Below are 7517 nucleotides of genomic sequence, written 5' to 3'. Positions count from 1 at the left end.
GGGAATGCAGGAGGGAAATGAGGAAGGTGCAGCTGGAGGAGCTGCGAATGGGTTTCAATCAGCGGCTCCTTTTTTGTTATTGCAAAGAGGGGACCTGGGCAGATCCCAGGGCAGGGGATAAAACCTCCTGTCCCAGAGCCCAGGGGGTGCCTCGGGCTCTGCCCTTCCCAAAATCACCGGCAAAATCCAAAGGGCAGCCAGCGGTGGCTCCCCATGGCTGTACCCTGGTGCTGCTGCTGTGCCCGGGCAGGGAGTTCTGCCACGGCTGGGCTGGCCCGGCTGAGCCAGGGCACTGCCCATGCCCGGGACGCCTGTGCCAGGTAAGGGCCTCCAGCCCCGGGCACTGCCACCTGTGCTCCCGAGCATCCCTGCCCTGTGGCACTGCCACCTCCAGCCCCGGGCACTGCCACCTGTGCTCCCGAGCATCCCTGCCCTGTGGCACTGCCACCTCCAGCCCTGGGCACTGCCACCTGTGCTCCCTGGGCATCCTTGCCCTGTGGCACCAGCCAATCCCACCCTGTCCCTCCTGGCACAGCGTTTGTTTGTGGCCACAGCTGCTCTGCTCCCTTCTCTGGGAGCAGGGAATAACCTGGGGGGTTCCACTCAGTTTTCCGTCAGTTCTCCCCCTGGGGAGGCCTCGGAGCTGTCCCCAAACCAGCTGGGAGTGGCTGTCCCTGGGCAGCAGCACGGTGTCCCTGCCCTGCCAACACCTCTGGGCTGAGCTCCAGCTCTGCCCTGCAGCCCTCAAAGCCCGAGCCAGAGGGAACCCAGCACCAGCTCCAGCCCTAATTGCAAATCTGGCTTAGCAGTCTGAATTTCTAACTGGTGCACAATTAAACTGTGGCAGCGAGGGCTGGAGTGACCAATCCATACAGAATAACAACCTGATAATAACCAATAAAGTAATTGGCTGCTCTGAGCCCCTGCACTTCAGTTTTCTCAAGGTGCTGCAGCAGTTGCCAGGTTTTAACCTCCTTGCTGCAGCAAGAGAAGAGCTGAGAGTAAAACCACCCTGGTGAAGGAGTGTGCTAAGGGATGGGGATAGAGCCTGGAACCCCACAGGGATGGGAATAGAACCTGGAACTCCATGGGGATGGGAATAGAACCTGGAATGGGAATGGGAGTAGAACGTGGAACTCCACAGGGATGGGGATAGAACCTGGAATCTGAATGGGTATGGGAATAGAACCTGGAACTCCATGGGGATGGGATAGAATCTGGAACTCCATGGGGATGGGGAGAGAACCTGGAATGGGAATGGGAATAGAACCTGGAGCCCCACAGGGATGGGGATAGGACCTGGAATCTGAACAGGAATAGAACCTGGAACTGCTAAAGGGATGGAAATAGAACCTGAAATCTGAATGAGTATGGGAATAGAACCTGGAACCCCCCACAGGAATGGAAATACAACCTGATATCTGAATGGATGTGGGAATAGAACCTGGAACCTCCCCATGGGGATGGGGATAGAACCTGGAATCTGAACAGGAATAGAACCTGGGACTGCCACAGGGATGGGAATAGAACCTTGAATCTGAATGGATATGGGAATAGAACCTGGAATCTGAATGGGAATAGAACCTGGAACCCCATGGGGATAGGAACAGAATCTGGAATCTGAACAGGAATAGAACCTGGGACTGCCACAGGGATGGGAATAGAACCTTGAATCTGAATGGATATGGGAATAGAACCTGGAATCCCATGGGGATGGGAATAGAACCTGGAATATGAACCGGAATAGAACTTGGAACTGCCATAGGGATGGGAATAGAACCTGGAATGTGGATGGGCATGGGGATAGAACCTGAACCCCACGGGGATGGGAACAGAAGCCAAACCCCACAGGAATGTCTGGCTGCTGTCCCTGTGCCCTGCAGTGCCCGGTTCCTGCCCTCCCTCCTGCTCAGCTCCATGTTCGTGTTCCTTGTTGGTGCCTGCGTTGGAATTTGCTGCTGCAAATGTTTCAAATCTGCCTGAGGGGCGGCCAGGTGGACTCAGGGCTGGCCAGACGCGGCTGCTGGAAGCTGATGTCCCCTGTGCCCTGCCCAGCTCCGTGGCAGTGCCCCCAGAGCAGCCCCTGTGTGGCTCTGTCCCCTCCTGTCCCAGGGCTGGCTCCAGACCCTCGATTCCTCCCCAGCTGCTCTGCAGGGCTCTCACACCCCTCCCGTGGCCACCACAGGGTCCCCACTGACCACTCTGCCCTTGGGGCCCCTCTTTCCCCCAACACCCACAGACACAGGGCCAGCCCTGTCCCTTTTGGGGTGACACTGGGTGACCCTGCACTGTCCCAGCCGTTCATGTCTGAGGGTGCCTCACTCAGCTGGATCCCACCTCATCATTCTAAGGAGTTCTCCGGGACTGAAAGGAAAATTTTCAATTTTGCAGCAATTTTGTGCCTTGATTTTGGCTTTTTACAGCTCTGAAGGTGCCATTTTAGAACTTACTGCATCTTCTCGGGCTTTTTAACTTGGATTAGGAGAGCCCACATTGTCAACAAGTGGCTCAAGGGTCGGTGTCATCAGCAGAATTTTGGGTTCTTTGATTACAGGGCAATTTTTCAGCACCTGGCCTGCTGAGACTGGATGGGCTCCATCTCTCTGTTAAGGGTAGAAGAATTTTAGCTCATAAACTGGCAGAACTTGTTGAGAGGACCTTAAACTAGGTTTGAAGGGGAAGGGGATGCAGCTGGGCTGTCTGGGAGCAGGCCCAAGGGTGGTCAGCCTGAGTTAGGGGCGAAATCAGCAGCCCAGCTGAGGTGCATGTATGCCAGTGCATGCAGCAGGGTAACACACAAGAAGAGCTGGAGGCCATGGTGCAACTGCAGAGCTGTGATGTAATTGCCATCAGGGAAACGTGGTGGGATGGCTCACATGGCTGGATGAGGATGAAGCTGAATGGGTAAGAATTAAGGGGAAGGCCAACAAGGCTGACACCCTACTGGGAGTCTGTTATTGTCCACCCAACCAGGATGAGGAGGTGGAGAACTCATTCTATAAGCAGCTAGAGAATGTTTCAGGATCATCAGCCCTTGTTCTTGTGGGTGACTTTAACCTGCCAGACATCTGCTGGGAACTCAAAACAGCAGAAAAGAGGCAGTCCAGGGAGTTTTTAGAGTGTGTGGAGGACAACTTTTTGTCACAGCTGGCGGGTGGGCCCACAGGGAAGGGACTGTGTTAGATCTGCTGTTTGCAGATAGAGATGGGCTGGGGGGAGATGGGGGGTTGGAGGCTGCTTGGGGCAGAGTGATCATGAAATTATAGAGTTCTCAATATTTGGTGAAATCAGGAGGGACATCAATCAGACTTGTACACTGGACTTCTGGAGGGCAGACTTTGGCCTGTTTAGGAGACTTATTCAGAGAGATCCTTGGGAAGCAGCCCTTAAAAACAAAGGAGTTCAGGGGAGGTGCTTCAAAACAGAGATCCTGAGGGCACAGGATCACACTGTCCCTGTGTGCCCAAAGATGAGTCAATGAGGCAAACATCCAGCCTGGATGGGCAAGGAGGTTTTGGAGGAATTTAGGAATAAAAGGAGGATGTATAATCTTTGTAAGGAGGGTTGGGTCTCTCAGAAAGTATTTAAGGGGGCTGCTAGGGCTTACAGGAAAAAAATTAGGCCAAAACTCAGTTCAGACTTAATTTGGCAACTTTTGTAAAGGATAATAAAAAATAGTTTTACAAATTTATCCATTGTAAAATGAAGGGTAAGACCAACCTTTGTTCTATATTGCATGCTGGAGGGAACTTAGGAACTGCAGATGAGGAGAAGGCAGAGGGGCTTAACACCTTGTTTGCCTCAGCCTTTAGCGAGCAGATGCCTTGTCCTCAGGACAGCTGTGCTCCTGGGCTGGTGGATGGTGCCAGGGAGCAGAATGGGCCCCCATGATCCAGGAGGAGGCAGTCAGAGAACTGCTGAGCTGCTTGGATGTTCATAAATCCCTGGGAGCAGATGGGATCCACCCCAGGGTGATGAGGGAGCTGGCAGATGATCTTGCCAAGCCGCTCTCTGTGGCATTCACATTCTCTGAAAAAATCCCTTTGCCCAGGATTTTTCTCCTGGGAAGCTGAGAGGCCTCAGAGAAAAAAAGAAAACAATTCTTATCTCATTTGCTTCTCCTGTGTTGTGCTGGTGTGGAATGTGTTTGGAGATTGTTTATCCAACAGGTGATTGTTTCATTGGATTCTGGTGTGAGTGGTTTTGACTCTTTGGCCACTCATGGTCAGGCTGTGTCAGGACTCTGGAAAGAGTCAGGACTTTTCATTATTATCTTTTTATCACTCAGTAGGTATCCTTTCTGTATTCTTTAGTATAGTTTAGTATAGTATTCTTTAAAATAATATAATATTATAAAGTAATAAATTAGCCCTCTGAGAACACGGAGTCCTCCTCATCATTCCTGCCTTTGTCGGGGCATTCCCTGCAAAATCAATAGCTCCATCATTTACCAGCAGCCCCGGCTCACTGGGGAGGTTCCAGATGACTGGAAGCTGCCCAATGTGAGCCCATGCACTACGAGGGTGGGAAGGTGGTAATTGTAGGCCAGTCAGCCTGACCTCAGTACCCAGTGAGGTGATGGAACAGTTTATAGTGAGGGTCATCACCCAGCACTTAGAGGATGGCCAGGGTATCAGAGCCAGCCAGCAGGGGTTTAGGAGGGGCAGGTCGTGTTTGACCAACCTGGTCTCCTCCTGTGACCAGGTGACCCGCCTGGTGGGTGAGGGAAAGGCTGTGGGTGTTGTGTGCCTGGGCTCCAGCAAGGCCTTTGGCACTGTGGAGTCTCCCACAGCTCCCTCCTGGGAAAGCTGCAGCCCAGGGCTGGGACTGGAGCTCTCTGTGCTGGGCTCAGACCCGGCTGGATGGCCCAGAGTGTGGGGGTGAGGGTGCTGCATCCAGCTGGGGCCAGGCACCAGGGGTGTCCCTCAGGGCTCTGGGCTGGGGCCAGCCCTGTTCAATCTTTTTATCGGTGACATGGATGAGGGGATTGAGGCTTTCATTAGTAAATCTGCAGACTTATCTCAGGTTGCAAGATTTTATTGGGGTGTGTGTTCTGTCCCCATCTGTCAGAGCTGGGGCAGTTCTCTGCTGTCCATGGGGCAGTTTTTTCTTTATCTCTCCCACAGCCAATCCTCCCTCCAGGAGATCTCTGCTGTCCATGGCCACTGAGTGTCCCTGCAGGGCTGATCCAATTCCAGCATCCCATGGGGAGATGCTGCGCCCAGGGGAGGAGCCAAGCATTCCTACCTGGATCCAATCTGAGCCTGGAGCAGCACAGCAGCCTTTGCCCCCTGCATTGCCAGAGGAGCAGCTTTCTGCTGCCCTGCATTGCCAGAGGGAGCCCAGGCCCATCTGCAGCAGCCCTGGAGCTGCAGAGGAAAACTCCCCCCTTGTGCAGGATCCCTGCTCCAGCAGCAGCACAGCTGGCACTGCAGGAGGGCTGAGCCCCCATGGGATGGGGCTGTGCCACCCCTGACACACAGGGGCAGGGACTGCTCTCACTCTGGCAGTGGGGTTTTGTATTACTGCATTTTTATTTTTTTCTAATAAAGAACTGTTATTCCTATTCCCATATCTTTGCCTGAGAGCCCCTTAATTTCAAAATTATAACAATTCAGAGGAGGGGGTTTACATTTCCCATTTCAAGGGAGGCTCCTGCCCTCCTCAGCAGACACCTGGCTTTTCAAACCCAGACATGACACTAAGCTGGGAGCTGTGTCCATCTGTTGGAAGGTAGGAGGGCTCTGCAGGGAGACCTGGAATGGTTGAATGGATGGGCAGAGTCTAACAGGATGAAGTTTATTACATCCAAGTGTCCAGTCCTGCATTTTGGCCACAATAACCTCCTGCAGCACTCTAGGCAGGGGATGGTGTGGCGGGACAGTGCTCAGACAGAAAGGGACCTGGGGGTGCAGGTGCTCAGTGACTGACCATGGGCCAGCACAGTGCCCTGGGGGCCAAGAGGCCAATGGCTCCTGGCCTGGGTCAGGAATGGTGCACCCAGCAGGAGCAGGGAGGGCATTGGGCCCCCGTCCCTGGCACTGAGGGCACACCCTGAGTGCTGTGCCCAGCTCTGGGCCCTCAGCTTGGGAAGGACCTTGGGACACTGAGCACGTCCAGAGGGGACAACGAGGCTGGAGAGGGGCTGGGAACACAAACCCTGAGAGGAACCCCTGAGGGAGCTGGGGCTGCTCAGCCTGGAGAAAAGGAGACCCAGGGCTGCCCCCATCACTCTGCACAGCTCCTGAAAGGTGCCTGTGCTCAGCTGGGGCTGGGCTCTTTCTGCAGCAGCACTGACACAGCCAGAGCACACAGCCTCGAGCTGCACCAGGGGAAATACAGGGTGGATAGCAGGGAAAAAGTTTTTTACAGAAAGGTGATAAAGTTCTGGACTCATTTGGTCCCATTCCCATCCTGGTCTGTTCCCATTCCCAACCTCATCCACCACTGGAGGTGGTGCAGTCCCCATCCCTGGGTGTGTTTAACAAAGCCGGGATGTGGCACTGGGTGCCAGGGTTTAGCTGAGGTGCTGGGGCTGGGCTGGACTCGATGGTCTTGAAGGTTTCTTCCAACCTGGTGGTTCTGTGATTATTTTAATGTGAGATGCTGAGGCCTGCACACCTGCTCGAGGCCTGACTGAAGCTGTAAAAATGAGCTCCAGCCCACCCTGGTCCTTCAGGCTGCCATGGCACATTCTGGGGACATTTCAGAGATTTGGGCTCAGTTTCTGTGGCTGTCACTGCTGAGCAGCTCAGGACAGGGCAGTGCTTTTGGTGGGTTTTTAATTGTGGGGTTGTAAAGCACAGCAGGACTGGACTTAACCCCTCACTGCCTGCAGGAAATTGATGGTGAAACTGCCCTGTCCCTCATGGACTCTCAGTGCTGCTACAGGAGCAACTTCTATCCCTGATTTCACTGAAATGTAATTCAGTACAGATGCTACACAAAGATAATAAACCACAAATGTGTTGCTTCCTCTCTTCCAGTGGCTTAGTGTTTTGGTTTTTTTCCCCTTTATTTCCATAACTGGACACTCCAAATGCCTGAAGAATTAAAGGGTGAGGGAAGAACAAAGTGAGATTCCAGGCAGTTTCCCTGAGGAGCAGCTCCTGGCTGCAGCCAGGCCCTTCCCAGTGGGATACTGATGGGAAGGAGTTGTCAAAATCCACAAGTCACTGCTGGAGTGTTTTAACAGCTCCTGCCAGCTGGGACCCCTGAGGGACTGGCTTGTTAAAAGGACTCCACAGGTGTCACCAGCAGGAGCACAGCCCTTAGAAATCTTATCTGTATAGAAGGAAATGCTGGAGCTTTCCCCCTCCAAGTGCTGCCTATCCAACAGCAGATTGGAAAAATAAAAAGTTTGGAAATGTCTCCTGTAATTCTCTGGCATTCACAGACTTTGGATAAACAAATGTGACCTTACACTGATTTATTTTACTTCAGAATGTTACATCGGAGTTGTGGTGAGCACCAAGTCATACAATTACACTCCTATTATACCCAAGTGGCCTCATTTG

The sequence above is a fragment of the Geospiza fortis genome, unplaced genomic scaffold (genome assembly GCF_000277835.1).
Source record: "Geospiza fortis unplaced genomic scaffold, GeoFor_1.0 scaffold117, whole genome shotgun sequence".
NCBI classification, from domain to species: Eukaryota; Metazoa; Chordata; class Aves; order Passeriformes; family Thraupidae; genus Geospiza; species Geospiza fortis.
This window is presented reverse-complemented; position numbering follows the sequence as displayed.